Consider the following 15,625-nt stretch of genomic DNA (forward strand, 5'->3'; position numbering starts at 1 on the left):
AAGTCTACATACTTAAGCAGTAGTTATCCATCTTACAGATTTCGATGGCGTCGTTCACCACCAAGTCCTATTTACTAAGTGTATTGGGGTAGGGCTGTGAATTACCGCTTGGAGCTCGACAATGATGTTCTTTAGCAAGTACATCCCGTTTGCCAAAATAATTTCGTGGGAATACTAACCCTAAAAGGTAAACCACGCGGTAGTACTAAAGCTACATACCACTACTATCCATTCCCTCCCCCCTCCACTGTGGTCCGAATGCCACTCAATGATCATTTGAGTCATTCTTATCATATTCCGCCTTTTTCCTGTCTTATACTCTTTTAAAGGACAATTTGAGTTTACTGTCATGTTTTGAAATGGTTACAACGGTCTTTTGTCATGGATTGCTACATATTTGCATCAACAGGAGCACTCGTAGACCTTGTGAGAACTATAGTTGTTAACCTAAGATGGAGATGTTTTGAAGCCTACGAGGCTGGAAATAGTTGTTTTTCAAGCATGGATAAGGACTAAAAGACCTAAAATAATCGCTAGCCTGTCCCAAAATAGCATTACCCATTTTAGTCTATATGCGAGAAAGCTGGTATACTTTTTTTAAATGAGGTGTAACCAGCAAAGAGGAAAGATGGGAGGAAAGGAGGTCTATCTTCGAGTCCCTCTAAGTAGAATCAAGGACGAAAATAGAAGTGACTACCCCACACAACGGCTCCCAGACGCCACCTGCCACACCACAGTTGAGCTGAGAATGTGCCTTAGAGTGGAAGCTCGTCAAGGAGTACCGATTACCCTTTCCTCAAAGAAGGTTACTTTCTCGACAGAGTTAAAGCTTTTAGAAAAGGGGTTTTTCGCAGTAAAATGGGTGTTTCTTTTGATGTGATGTGACTGTTTAAAATATTTGTATTCTCTTACCCCCCAAAATCTAGAAAGCTGTGATAATAATGCAAGCTCAAATAATGACAAAAAGGAAGTAAAACTTTATAGTGAATAGGTAAGAAAGGAGAGGGCAGAGAGGCGAGGAGAAGATGGTATCAGAAGGGAGGGAGGTGGGGCTTACCTTTGTACCGTTTAAGCAGCATCTTCCTCATCAGCCCAGTCTCCCACGAATGTAGCAAAGAGACACACGGAAAGAGATGATGGCTTGAGGTGATTGTGTTTACTTGGTTTTAAGTACCACAATGAGGCAGATTATATCTCCCCAGAGAAACTGATGGGTGCCGCCAAGCATATATTCACAGGAGGGGAGATGAAAAAAGTACTTTACTTATCCCATCTCTTCCCCTTAGCGTTGTAGTTATTGTCGTGGCTTTATGTGCAGTTATTATCCAAAGTCATTTGACTACTCCGTTTTCGCGCAAATGTAGTGGAAATTTTGGTTGATTTGATCACATAAACGTCATATTTCAAAACTCAGGATATGTATGGGAAATTTTTAACTAAATTTGAAACCCAGCAAACAGGACTTCAAGTGCTTTATCACTTTTTGAGACACTTTTATTATGTAAGCTACATTCTTTCAACGTTCATAAAAATTTTATTTTTTAAACTTAGGTTTTCGTTCGTTATACCTAACCCACTGATTAACAAGTAAGAAAAAACTAGTTGGTTTACATTTAGGTAATTTATTTGCCTCTTAACTTCATGTTAACTATTTCCAAACCTTGTGCTACTGAATTCTTGTTAGCCCTAAAGGCAAAATTTTCTTTAACAAAATGGTAAACAGATTGTCTTTGGAGTAGATTTCTGAAACTCATAATTATGATTTCTACGAAAATCTACTTTTACATGAGAATGTTGGTACTGGTGAAGCTGATTGTCAACTTTCCACAACTTCTGGAGCATTTCGAGCCGGACTTAAGAAATACTTTTCAAAATGTGCGATCTCTTTGCCAAAATACAAGCCTCATGTCATCAGGAACATTGTAGAGTTAGTTTGCAAATAAATTTTTCATAGTCTAAATATTATTCCAAAAATGTCTTTATTTACTCAAAATTTGGGTACGAAGCACGCTGCATTGTAATCAGATCAAGACAGGATCAGGAAAAGTCTTTTAAGAAAACAACTTCCACTTTGATTTTTTTGAACAAACGCAGTCCTGTGTGCTTTTGTATCTCTGCTACTTCCAATTTACCCATTTCTTAGTTCCAATTCCTACGTATCCAGCCACTAGGACTGTTGAAAAGCAGTGAACCGCTGGTAAAATATGAAGCCTTTGAAGGGTCAATAACAATTTTCAAAACATTTAAACTCATGAGCAGTCTTCCAAATTATAACTTTCACTCCATGCACTGAAATTTTTCCTTTAGCTAGTCCATAAAGTAATTCCCCCTCCAATTTCCCTAAGTTTGAAATAGATTATTGACCAATGACCAGCTACGAAATAAAAATCAATGCCAAGCAGTATCCAATAGCGTCTGACCAGCCTGAATGATGGCATTTAGTAGTTGACAAATTACGTTTTACTTCTACCCATAGGCCTGGTTATTAATTAGCCTGTGAAATCGAGATGCCTGGAAAAGCTGATAAATTAAATGATGGGTCCATTTATTAGAGAAATGCCAAAAAGCATAAACAGTAGCTACAGTAGACGATTTTGCTTTGCTTATCTATTTCTACTTACTTTTGATTTGCGATGAATAAATGTCACTTCAGGCAGTGGTGATTGACATAAAGAGGAGGGAAACACATACACAAAGTCTCCCTTCCCTTCTTTATCCGCGCAGTATGGGCCAGCAAAAAAGACGCATGACTGATTTTTTGATTTCTTTGTGAATTGGTTAAGCGGGTGGATAGCTAGTTAGAATGGCTGAGCACGCGTTTCGTCTTTGTTGGGCGATTTGCGCTGATGCGTCGTCTTTGAAGCTGCCAGATGAGGCGTGACAGTAGGAGGAATGAGTTAAGAAAAAACTTTTAAGGCATGGAAAGGAGCCATACAACCGCACCTATGCGACTGCATTTTGCGTTGCGTGCCACTCTAGACCAACTAAACGTCGCAAGTGCTCCTTTGTTTTAGAAGTCTGGTAAACAACACCGGATAGCTTCTCACGCTTCCAAATTGATTACCATCACTCATCGAGTTCTAACTTGCAGCTTAAAATCCAAGTAGTTAACCGTACCGTATAATCAACTAAAGAATGTGACTGACAATAATGTCAGCTATTTGCAGGGTCTTGTAAGCAAAATCGGAATTCTCTTCAACCTCAAATTATGACAATGCGTGATGCTTAAGTTATCCATTGCCAAAAGATATAACTTATTCGATTGCACATAACCGGGACTGATTCAGGCTCCCATACAAACGGCATGCCCTGCTTTTAATTCCGAAGGCTTGCAATCCTACTCTTATCGCTCATCACACACAACGATAACTTAGCTCATGGCATGCAAAAGTCCTCACGAAAAAACAAAGGCCAAGGGAAAAAGTCGCTGGAGTAGATTTTTTGGTCAATGGAACTTGAACTACTTCTTCTTTTTTGGTTACTGATGTGGCGGAGATGCTATCACGCAGTTTACGCGCCTTGTTTTTCTATTTGAGTGTTTAACAACCCTCTACCTGTTTTAAGGCCAAACTGTGCCAAGTATGTGGGTCCTTTTGCAAATGGGTTACCACACAGTCATTGATTGGCGTTTTACGGTCTCCTAGCCCCCACTGACTAGCAAGTTGTTGATTTGCAATTTGTCTTTACTTTTCACGGAATTGCAAAACATTTGCTTGGATTTTGTGGACAAAAATATATAATCGCGACAGCAAAGTGGCATAAAATATAATCAAGTATAAAAAGTCGCTTAATTGATTGATGGTAGAATAGGGGGAAGGTTTGTGGATCTTGGTACTTTCTGATCATCTTGAACACTCCAAGTGAATCTAGTGAACACACGACAAATTATTTACCTCCTGGCTGATGGTCCCCTTAGTTTCGCCAAATTGACGCCAAGTCATGACAGCATGGAATGATTGTTTCAGCGGAAAATCACCGTTCCTAAATAAATGTGAACGACAATTTAGAATGGTGGTTATTGTGTTTATAAATGGAAGGGGTAAGGAAGGAAAAAAAATATGAATTAGTTTGTCTTTCGGAACACAATGATTGGTAAAGTGCTCTGCTATCCAACGAAGGGCGATTCATCTGAAATCAGATGAGGTGGAAAAGTAATGAGGGACAGAGGGAAAGGAAACACAGTAGTTTGCGGCGTTAGAAGACAGAATTGAACGGCACGAAAGATAATTGTGATCCCCTTAAAAAAATTACCGAAGCATCCACAAACGTTTTTAGCTTTCTTAGACTAGGAAAGGAGGCGCCACTATTCCACGATGGTGGATTGACGAATGACGAGGAATTTTTGAATGGAACACCTTGGATTACTGGTTACCACACACTCATCCATTATTCATTTGACTTCAAACAAGTTGGAATCTTTTTAGATCTCTGAGAATGGTGAGGAAAACGATCTCAGGATTATTGATTTTGATAAAGAAGATTATAAGACCTCCAAAATGTGAATTCAATGGTCCCTTAAAGAGACACTCGACAAAAGTTTTAGAATTGGCTCTGTGGCCTCTTCATCTTAACTAATGATGGACTTAAACCCATAAATTGATGCTTTATGGGTAAAATGTAGAATGAGCTATCAACTACATTCTCATCATTCGGTGGACCGAACAGGCATGCCGAACTGCCGGTTCCTCGAGGTAGCCTAGAATGTGAGAGATGTAGAGGAGGGTGACTTCTAGAAGGTGGTTAGGTGAATAATCACTTGTGTCTTTCTTGTGACCTTTGTCTAAGCTCATCTTTAAATTGGTATTTCCAATTAAATCATGATTTAACTCTTCACTTTAAACTTCCAATCTTTATCACGATAGGACACATCTAAATTTTCGCTTTCAAAGACAAACCCCTTTAGAGGGCTTATTCATCTTGATTTTGCCTCAATTCCTCTCCATTTTCTTTGGAAAGTATAATAACGAGAACCCATGTTATTAAGTTCTAAGAGTGTCAAATAATCACATCAGTTATCACTTCCAGTCTGAGAAATCCTTGACACATGCAAAAGCTTTTGATTGTGTCAAAAAACAGGTTTCTATTGGAATCAAATAAGGCAAGGAACAGTTTAAGAGAGTCAATTCTGGACCGACTCTAAACTCAGACGATAATTTACATTACTTGCAAAAGACGACTTTAAAGTGAATAAAAAGGATTTTTTTAGAAGACGGAATGAAATGCAACCTATTTTAACCTAACTGAGGTAAAGATGTGTAAATGACTTCAAACCCATCTATCCGCCTGTCAACTTGTTAATAGGTATTAAAATGGCAACTGTGATGGGAAGAAGTAGGCAAGTGATATGGTAGTGTGTCTCATTTAAAGGATGGATAGCGAGAGATATGGACTATGGAAAGATAGCTACAAGGCGACCCAACGTTGCTGGTTGTCTTTGTCGATTGCAGAAGGGGGCAGCGTCAGCTAAGGAAACACGAAATGCCCAAATCGAAAATCCAAACGTGGTGGTCTAGTGATTGCTCTATCCCCATTGACTAAGCGGTTTTGATTCTCTCAAAGTCAACTCAAACCATAGGAGAAAATGACCCCTAATTTGGAAGAGGTGTAAATTTTTGGAACATCAACAAAGAACTTCTTTAAGAGACAACAGGAAGCAGCAAAGAATTATTTGGTTTAATTATGTTGGTTCCAGATTTCTGGGCACTTTACCAGTGCGTGTCAGGAAGTATATCCAGTCTTACCCATCAATAGACGTCTGTTGTTTTGATTTCCTTCTGGCCAATCAATCTTGTTGATAATTGGTGGCACTTCAGTGTTATTGAAACTCCATAGGAAGAAAAGAGAAGGAAGACAATTTGAGGACCGAGTATTTTCTGTATGGCAGAACCAAATACCCCTTCCACAGACTTAACAGGAAGCAGTGATGCAAGACTTTTAAATCAGCAAGATAACTTGAACAGCATTTTAAATTAGTACATCGCTTATTTTTGTCGATTTGAAAGTTCGTTGAACTCGGAAGAGTTGAAGGCCGCTTTGATTGATGAAAATAAACCCGATTAGGATGAGAGGTAGGGGCGAGAGAGTAACACAGAGCGAGGAAACATAGTAGTCCTCCCCATTCAAAGAGAGATAATAAGTGATGGTCACGTGCACAATCAAAAGACATGACAATCGCCGAGGCCTTCGTTTTTCGTTATTATCTTCCGTCAGTTAAGGAAGACGACAACAATTTTCAATTCTCAAAACATAAGGCACGCTTGGGATTTGTAATTGCCTCGACTTAACCAGTGGGTTTCTTTGAGCTTTGGTTCTGCCATGATCCAAAACTATTCAAATCTGGCAAGAGGAGAAAGAAAGCGATTTCAATATCAATAATTTTGAAACAAACTTTAAGATCGCGTCAAAGAAATGGAACTAATGAAAGTGGGACGAAGACCCTTTTTCGTGGATCCACGGGGAAGGAACAGAACAGAGTTAGCTGTGACCTCGGAATTGGAAGGGAGTTAAGCAAGGCGATTGCAAATAGACTCCGAATTAGCACGACGAAGCCGTAGTGTGAGTAACAGGATGTCGGGAAAGCCGGCTAGGAGGAGACACAGAAGCGTGGTCATTTGAAGAGAGAATAGGTCTGGAGCGGAAGTGATATGCTGCCTGTGGGAAAAAATTATTACTGGCCCTTCATCATTATCGGCAACTTCCATCGGCTACGGAAGCGGACATCATTATTTTAAAGGCACCAGTAGATACGGCATCGTTTCTTTTGTTGGGCGAGGATGAGGAAGTTAAAGGTCTTCCCCAAAAAGGGGAGATGAGGCTTTTTAAGGAACCTAAAAATTAAGAATTTGCGGCTACGATAACTTCTGATTGAGCAATGCGTTATGGCCTAGTCTGACCTCAAAAAGTAAGGAGTCAGTCTTCGAGATGCGTTGAAAGTATCTCTCCAGAGCACTAAAACGAGGCATTGTTTAGTCTTTGAGCTGCAGCTGATTAGGTCCACTTGATTGTCCAAGTGCTAGCGCCACCTCGAACTCTCCTGATCGTTGAAAGGGCAATCCATGGATGGGTACTAGTACAACCGTTTAGATCAGTAAATCCATTATGCCGCCTTCTATCCTTTTTACTTTTTGGTGTACTTTCGAGCTTAGTTAATGTAGATTGGTCATTTCACTCGTCCCCTACAACGAAAGGAGGCATTCGACTTGCGTATGATCACGAGGTGGTTGCATTCTTTCAAATAGTAAAAAGGCACATTAAAGTTTTGCAAAAAGTGGTAATTTCTAGGAGCAAATGAGATTGAAGAACAGCTACGATAATTGTTGCCATGACTGTAGTTTGACGATGCGTGACGAAACTAGTCGGAGGCACTGTCTACCTCGCATTGTCAGTGCGTTTGAAATGCCTCCACTGCCGAATCTTAGAGACTTATTTTACTCTAAGAAGATGCGGCTTTCCTTACCACTTTCGCTAGTGCACTGTGGGGATTAGAGACTAGTCGGTGGTAGGATCGCCTTGCAAATTGCAAGGCAACTGCTTCACAAACAGGAGGAGTCGAAGCAGAAGCCTTGGGGGTTTCCGGTACTTCCGAAGGGGCTAGGCGGATCTAGCCTCACCATAAAAAGGAACAAAAGACTTTAGTAACACCCAAGATGTCTTCGAATGTACGATGGGGTGTGTGTGAGTCTGGAAGTAGTAAAAAAGGCCTGCAGCCCAGTGACAAACCAAATCCCTTGACATTTAATCACGAATTACAGTGAGGCTCCGTCCCATGACCACGAAAGAAAATCTGTGTTAGTCTGCCACCGATTAGAGTCCCGATTTGACCTTGATTATCAAGCAATAAAACAGCCCCTTTCCTGTCAAATCACTTGAACCCAAGGGCTGCACATCTACTACCTGACAATGGGCAAGAGCACTACCTTTGATAGCCTTTTTCTTATATATTAGCGTCTGTATTCATTGTGGGGCGGACTCCATTCAAGAAGGAGACAACTGACCCCCGCCCTAATAGCCTCCAAGTCTACTGTCCTTCTGTGGTCGGAGGCAGGCGAGCCAAATTTCTGGCTAACGTCTTAACTTATTTTACACTTTAAATACGCAATTGGACTTGAGACCTTTTCCCTTACCAGTGGATAAAAATCGCAAAAGAGCATTCGGGTAGGTTGATTTAATAATTAATAATCAAAAACCCAGTCACTTAGGGTTTTTAATGCATTAAAAATCCACAAAAATTCCTCCCCAGGGAGCAATTTAGCGCGACAGAAACGAGTGCGAACGACAGGAATTGGGCTTTTTAATAGTCTACTTAGCTGGATGTTGTAGTTATTATTATTTCTCCTTTGAAAGGTACTACTGAAGCCCACCTCTTCCACCTCACCTCAACTATACCCTACCAACTTTGATAACCCAGTTTTTTGAGGTTTCAAAGGAAACGTGCACCCACAAGAGTGGGCATTTATCCCTCATCAATTGTCTACAGGGTAGTGACGCCGTTTTAGTGCTCTCATTGTGCCAGGTTGTTGCTGCCCATGCGTCCGACTTGGAATCTGATGGACAGAGAACGGTGAAGGAGAGAATCTCTCCTAATCGCAACGCTTTGAGGAGGTCAGCATACCTTCTTGCGTGTATGAAGGTAGCTGAAGTCTGACAGGACCATTTCAAGTTGATCCCAGAGTATTTACCTTCCAAAGTACGGAAAGAGGAGTTTCTTTTCCACAATCCCCTCCTTGCCTACTAGAGAGTTTCTCATGACTTTGGAACGTTTCGGCACAAACAAGTTTGCTGATACGGCTAAACCATTCTAAGATAGCATGTTTCAGTTTCTTATCAGTAAATCCACAGATTTAGTGCACAGATGATGCTGCCATGAAGGTATTGTCCCGATACTTTCAGCCAGAAAATCCTTTCAATTCACTGCGAAAAATGTCACTTCTAATACGGCAATGAGTGGAAGTGTCCCGGTAGCCATCGGGTGCCAACTTTAAAACTTGCAAACGTCTGTAGCTGACTTGTTCACCATTCTCACGGAAAGATTTTACCTCTTACGCAGTTTTACCAAATGATAGGTTGTGCGAGGATCAGACGGCAGTGTGGGGTGGGAAGTGCCACAATAGGAGTCGTTTCCAGCAGCCATACGGCTGATGTTGAAAGGTCAACGCTCACCAAAGATATGACTACTGTGCGTCTGGGCCTCACCTTTTCGCAAACGCTTGAAGTCCTCCATACGAGAAGGCGTTAACAGAAATTCACCCTTCCATGAGCGCTCCACGGCAATTACCCTCCAACTTGATTAACTGGGTCCAGACTGGTACAGATAGTAAACTTAAGTCAACTCTTACGGGTAGTGATAAGACACACTTGTAGCTTGCTACCGCATGTAGTATGTCCCGGTGATACGTAAAATTTAAAATTCCCGTTATGATTAAAACGCCCTAGTATTTGTTCACTCCGTTGGGCCTCATCATTATGATGCATTGCCTCCACGGGCACTGGGTTCTTCGTACCGCCGGTTTTTTCTTTTTTGTAGGTGGGGGTAAATGTAAATGTGGTAGGACTTATTTGTGGCTCCAGTCCTAACTCTAAAAATGTGAACGTAGCTTATACAGATCTCCATGTATATTCTTTGCGACTGAATCGTGATTTTTCACTTAATGCGTTTCCCTTTTGACAACTGCTCTTTATCAAAGTGATTGGCACAGAAAATACACCCACTGTCGAAAATGACGCTGAGTGGCATCATGGAGCTGGGTCCCGATTCCATCTCCCCTTTTTTTCACCTTGCCGTATTACAATGCTGTTCATTCACCCAACACGTAAGAAGATGTCCAGCCCTTGGACAATGCTCGTAATTTACTTCATTTTCGTCAGCATTAGGAGCAGTTTTCCACCAACAACTCCTGTGTGTTAAAGTCCAGTCTGCTTCATTTATCTACTCTCATGCTGACCTCGATCGACATACTTTCAGCCTCGCATAGTAGATGCCTTCCAATGTGGCCCAATCGTATGCCATCTAACGAGCAACCTCGGGACTGTACTTTGCCAACGTCTTCACTGATGTAGCACACAACTTACCCTTAAAGATGCTACAAAGCATGCAAGTCCGTAAGCTGTCTTATTAAATTTAGAAGGACTCAACTCCAACGCCAGCTTTCGCAAAAAACCAGTCAAGAAAGCTCTGAATCTTCTAGTCAGAGAACGTCTACCTTCCTCAGCAAGCCCAATCTTGCCTGCGCTCCACTCGTTTCCAGAGTAAGACTTCAAGAAACTAGCCCTATCCAAACCATTGCTTTGATGAGACGAATCTCTGCTGCCAAATAGTACACGCTTTGTTTATCCGTGCTGCCTTTTAATTTCATGTCAGAAGGCATATGGAGCTCTAGACACCTGTCAAGTGAGGTAGCGATTCGAAAATGTTACTTCAAGACCTTGCTAGCCACCACCTTTGTCATGTGTTTCAGCAGGGCATGCACAAAGTAAGAAAAAGAAACAAAATTTTGCAGCTGTAATTCCACAAGATTGCATGAAAATATGCAAAAGAGGAAAGACGCCTCAGTCCTCTTGAATGCGATGAACTGGTGAAAAGCTGCTGCTGTCCTATGCCTAAGAAAGACATAGGGTTCCAATTGGCTTCTTCAAGGAAATAAACGAGAAGAAATGGAACCACACCCAAAAATGATGTAGGGAGAAGTAAGTCGAACAATGGGAGGTGTTTGGGGTTGAACTTTCCCCTACGACATTCAAGAAGTCCTCAGCCGATGGAATGTGCTATGCAAAAGTTTGAGGAAGGAGATTTTGTAGTGACGTGGATATGGAGAGATAAAAGGGGAAGTTCAAAATTTAATGGCGCTTCCAAACGTACATTTCATTGGCTTTCGAGGAGCTAGCAGGTCAAATGACGTTTAAGGCCATTCAATTCTGAGTTTTTCCGAATCGGCCAGAGTTTCGTTTGAACCATTCTTTAAATATTCATTTAAAAAAGCTGAGATTTTGGAATCATGGAGAACGAAGTGCATTTTGTAAGCTCGTGTTAAGAATTTTTAAATAAATCTTATCTGTGCTCCAAAAGCTTTGTTCTGAAAAAAAGTGCAATGAAAGGACCCATTGGCTAACATCTGACATCCAACGAACAGTAGTATTGACTCAGCTGCATGATTACACTTGCATTTCTACAGAAAGTCACTAATGGTAAAGAGTTGTGGAATACGAGTTCCATTGTAAGATTGGTCAATGTAGGCAACATTAACGAAACAATAGATTACTTGCTCCAGTTCATTTTGTTTTCTCGATTCATAGTTTTGTTTTAAAGTGAATGGCTTGGGGGAACTCGTGCGTGGAAACTTTTCTCTGTACACTCCAGAGGTGAGAGCTTAAAGAATCGCTAGAGAGAATCCGAAGAAAGTTTTTACGTTTGCCAAGTCATACTTTCCAAAATACCCACCTCTACGCACAAACACACCTCAGGCACCATGCCTCATAAAAACTAAAATTTCATAGCGCTAGAATGAACGCTTACTAACAGCCTTGTGGAGAATAAACATGGAATGATTGGGAGGGAATACTTTAGTTTCTGATAGGTTAAGCAGGATTTCCATTGGTAGAAGTGAGATCGGTAAGTGAAATTAACACACCAACATGTGTCCTGTTTTGAAACAACGATTTCAAAGATGCGTGGTATTTTTCTTGGTTAAACGTTTGCTTAAAATATTTATTCACTTTGAAATGTTGAAATTTGATTGACATGCCTTCAATCGGTGGGCATTGCTTGGTTTTTTTGTTTTGTAATACACCATACAACAACAGTCATAAGATACCAGCATTTGTGACTCTTCTGACTTCCTACTTTGGGTAGTTTAACTTTGATTACCTGGGCCACGGTACACCACTGCAAAATAATTGCAAGCTAGCTAACGTATCGTTTATTCGCAATACACTTTCTTTCTGTTTCTGCCTCCTCTAACTTGAGACACCTCAGACAGTAACAAAATGCAAAAACATAACCTCATGAAATTCTTTGTTGGATAACATTCATGGGCACTTCTCAGACATAATGGTATTAAGCATTTTGTCAGGAATGGCGGGAAAAACTACGCCACTCGGTCTAGAGTCGAAATTGTAATTCTTTCATGGTTTATTGATAAAATTAGCTCGTGGTTAAGAAAGAAAGAGAAGAATGACATTCGCCAATACAAAATATGCTTGCCTCAAAGAGGCTTTTTAGTTATAAGACAATAATTTTTTTTCTACATTTTCCCATATTGAACTGTGATTAGTCAGTTTCTAACCAATCATCGCTGAACAAGGGTAGAGCAATTAAAGCTGATATCTTTTCATAAAGTAGCAGCAGTCCTACTTTTTTAGTTGTATTCTGCACAAAGCACTGTAAACAAAAATGAAAGGAAGTAGCAAAAACTTTTCGTCCAAAATTTTAATAACAACCTCACGAAAATCATTGACCTTTGGTTAGTTAGCTGCCAACCAATCGTGGCTGTCCAATAGCAAAGTACTTCTCCATTCCATTATTCCTAGCATTTTTAAAAAAAATTATTTGTCATTTTCTCCACCTTATATAAATTAGGGCGTGAAAAATTAGATCAAAGGCATATATATGATATGATAAAGGTGAGCCACTTATTTCCCCACACACAAGCAGAAACCAGAAACGACGATATTAAAAAGGCAGGCAAAGATGCTGTCAATTCCAGGTCTTAATTATTGCAACTGTTCTGGGTTTTTTCGCATGTTTTCCAGAATGAAAAAGAAGCTAAAAATGCTCCTAAAATATTATTAAAAAGATGTGCAAGCCAAAAAATTTTCTAATAGCTCTATTGTGCGACCCATTCTTCCAGGGTCCGCGAAGAGTTGAGAGGGTTTGGCTCTGTAAAATGTAAGTCTTATGTATCTTCATTTTGAAATAAATTCTTTTTACGATAGAAGGATAGATACCTGAATTGATGGATTTCTTGCCATCACTTGTGCTCTTCCTTTAGTGGTAGCGAAGACTTTTACCTGCCGTATCACTTACTGAATTAGACTTTACACCCACACAGCTTTCCTAATGCTTCTTCATCTTTACTTCCTCCATTTTTATGAATCGGCTTCAGTGTTCTTTTCTCACGTCTTGATGCCGTGTCTGTAGACGTCTACGTCTCTACACTCTACAGTGCTCTGCACCCGTCACACCGGTACATTTATGAGAGGGGAAACCGCCTCTCCATGCTCCATCATTGCAAGTACCATTAGTGTATGACAAACGGTCATTCCTCTTCTGTATAGCTATTTGATAACTTTTGCAGAAATCTTTCCCCTAAAATGACAACGAGGTATTGTCATATGCCCTCGAATGTTTGACCAACCTCCCATTTCCACCTTTTCAAAATGGGAATTAAGGATGTGGTAACTTTATGGTGTTCTTGAAATTCCAAAACTTATCGCACCTATTATTTGACTGTCAGAGGTGCATGGGGAGAGCATACAAGTATTTACCGGATATTAGGTACTCCTTGTAAATCAGGAATCCCCTTTTGACATTTAAAATGTGTACAAGTCTGCCTTCTATCATTATGTTCTTGTCTTAAAGTAATTCCAGCTTGTTCCTATCACCGTTACAAGGCTGGTGTCATCCATGCTTCTTTCTCTGTGGTGGTTTGGGCGCAAATTTGGCACGCACTTCGCTCTCTTGATGTAAAGGCTATTAAGGGACAGTGTATGGACATACCTAATATCCCTGGCCATCAAATCCCATTGTTCTTTCTAAGGTTATTTCTCATTCCTCTATTGAGTGCTCCCCCCGGAAGCACACAGATGACTCTGCGGTAGAGGGCCAAACATTAAGATTCCCAACCTAAAATAATTCAGTTGTATATTGCGAAAGTTAAAGCATACGTTCTTTTTTTTCATTCAAATGGACTAAATATGCAGGCGATATCTTGACTGATTTGACATGTTTCATAACCTCGACATAAGATTCCATTGAAGCTAGATTTCCAGATTTTTCCACTGTCGTGTGCTGTTCAATGGCAAATCGTATTCGTCCAAAATTTTGCCTAAGCATTCAAGACCCATTAAATCCCTCAATTCATTAAGGCTATTTTAGACCGCCGAATTTACCCACCGAATACTAAGATTGCGTTTTCCTTATTCATTTAAATTGCGCTTTTAGCGAGTGCACTTATGCTTTAAAACAACGCAGCCCTTAAGCATGCATTTGTGAACAGTTGACAGGACAAACGTCCCCGTACTCTTATTTGAAAATTTGTTAGTCTGATCTAAATCTGCTGTGTAAATCAGATGCTTATGTTTGCGAAGTCAGCTTCTTGCCTTTAAAAGCTCAGTAAAGCTACAGACCTTATCCAGCTATCACATCTCTCTGTAGTCAAATGTATCTCTAGGCTCCTTCGGCGGTAAACGAGATGCACATTTTTCTAACAATGGGAAGGAGCGATAAAATGTCGTAGCCTTCATCCTCCCCTTAGGCAGCCTGCAATGTACAAACTACGCAGTGGCTGAGACTGCGACGATGATAGCATCGGTGAATGAATGGCAGGAGGTGATGGGGGGAGGGGGAGACGCGGAAAGCAGCAGTTTGTGATGTCATTAAGGCCGTGGGGTGAGGCTGGGAACAGGGATGCTCATCACTCGGACTCCGCAGAAATTTGAACAGTTTGATATAATTTTGGAGGTTATGCCTTGAATAGATTGTCTGCTCTAGGGATAAGAAGTAATGCCATTCCCTGAGCTATTTGATAGAAGTAGATGGTGAGCTGTCAGGAGTAGAAGAAAGGCGAAGTGTAAACGAGGGCTACTTTTATCCCTTTACTTGTGAATGCCTCCTTGGTAGTCCCTCGCCGCCTCATTATATGATGAACTTTTCTATTGGCGTTATCCCGAAACTTGATCCGCCTTCATGGTAAAAGATATTCAAAAAGCATGATTTTTCGTTTGGAATGCAACAGTTATTCATCATTCAGTTAAGTACGAAGAAAAGAAGTTTCAAATCACTTTATTTGTTTTTAACAGAAGCCCACACGTTTTCAACTTGAAGCTGATGGCAGGTACGCTTTAGTCAGAAGACCTGAGAGTTTATCGGTCTTTAGAATACATGTGTAAACTTGTTCCAAACATTAATCGATGGGTTAATTCGAACAAATTAACTTTACGGTTGCCAGGGTGAAACAAATCGCCAATAAACTGATCCATTCCTCAAAATGGGACAGGAAGCGAGAAGAATTTGTTGAGATGAATGAGGTCAAATGTTCTCACAGAATGGCACAACTAAGTAGGCGTTTTTACTGTTTTTAAGTCGTTTCCTTTTCTGTCAGACGTAGGGCGAGTTCTAATTCTACAACCACGTTCTTGGAATAGGGTATCAAGTTAGAGGCATCACCACCGCTACTGCTGCTGTGGGTGCTTCCACTAAGACACCATTGCCATTTAACTGTCCACTTTTTCTATTCCATTTCATTCAGTCACCAAAATAGTAATTAAAAATAGTTACTGGCCCCCTTCTTGCTTAACCACGGAATGTCCTTATCTGCAACACAGCCCACTCCAGTCCAGTGCAGTACAGTTTGGTGTACTCCTTTCATATTTGATATTATTGAGGTACGTGTTGGAACTGTGCAGCTACGAC

The sequence above is a fragment of the Echinococcus granulosus genome (assembly GCF_000524195.1).
Source record: "Echinococcus granulosus chromosome Unknown EG_S00022, whole genome shotgun sequence".
Lineage (NCBI taxonomy): Eukaryota > Metazoa > Platyhelminthes > Cestoda > Cyclophyllidea > Taeniidae > Echinococcus > Echinococcus granulosus.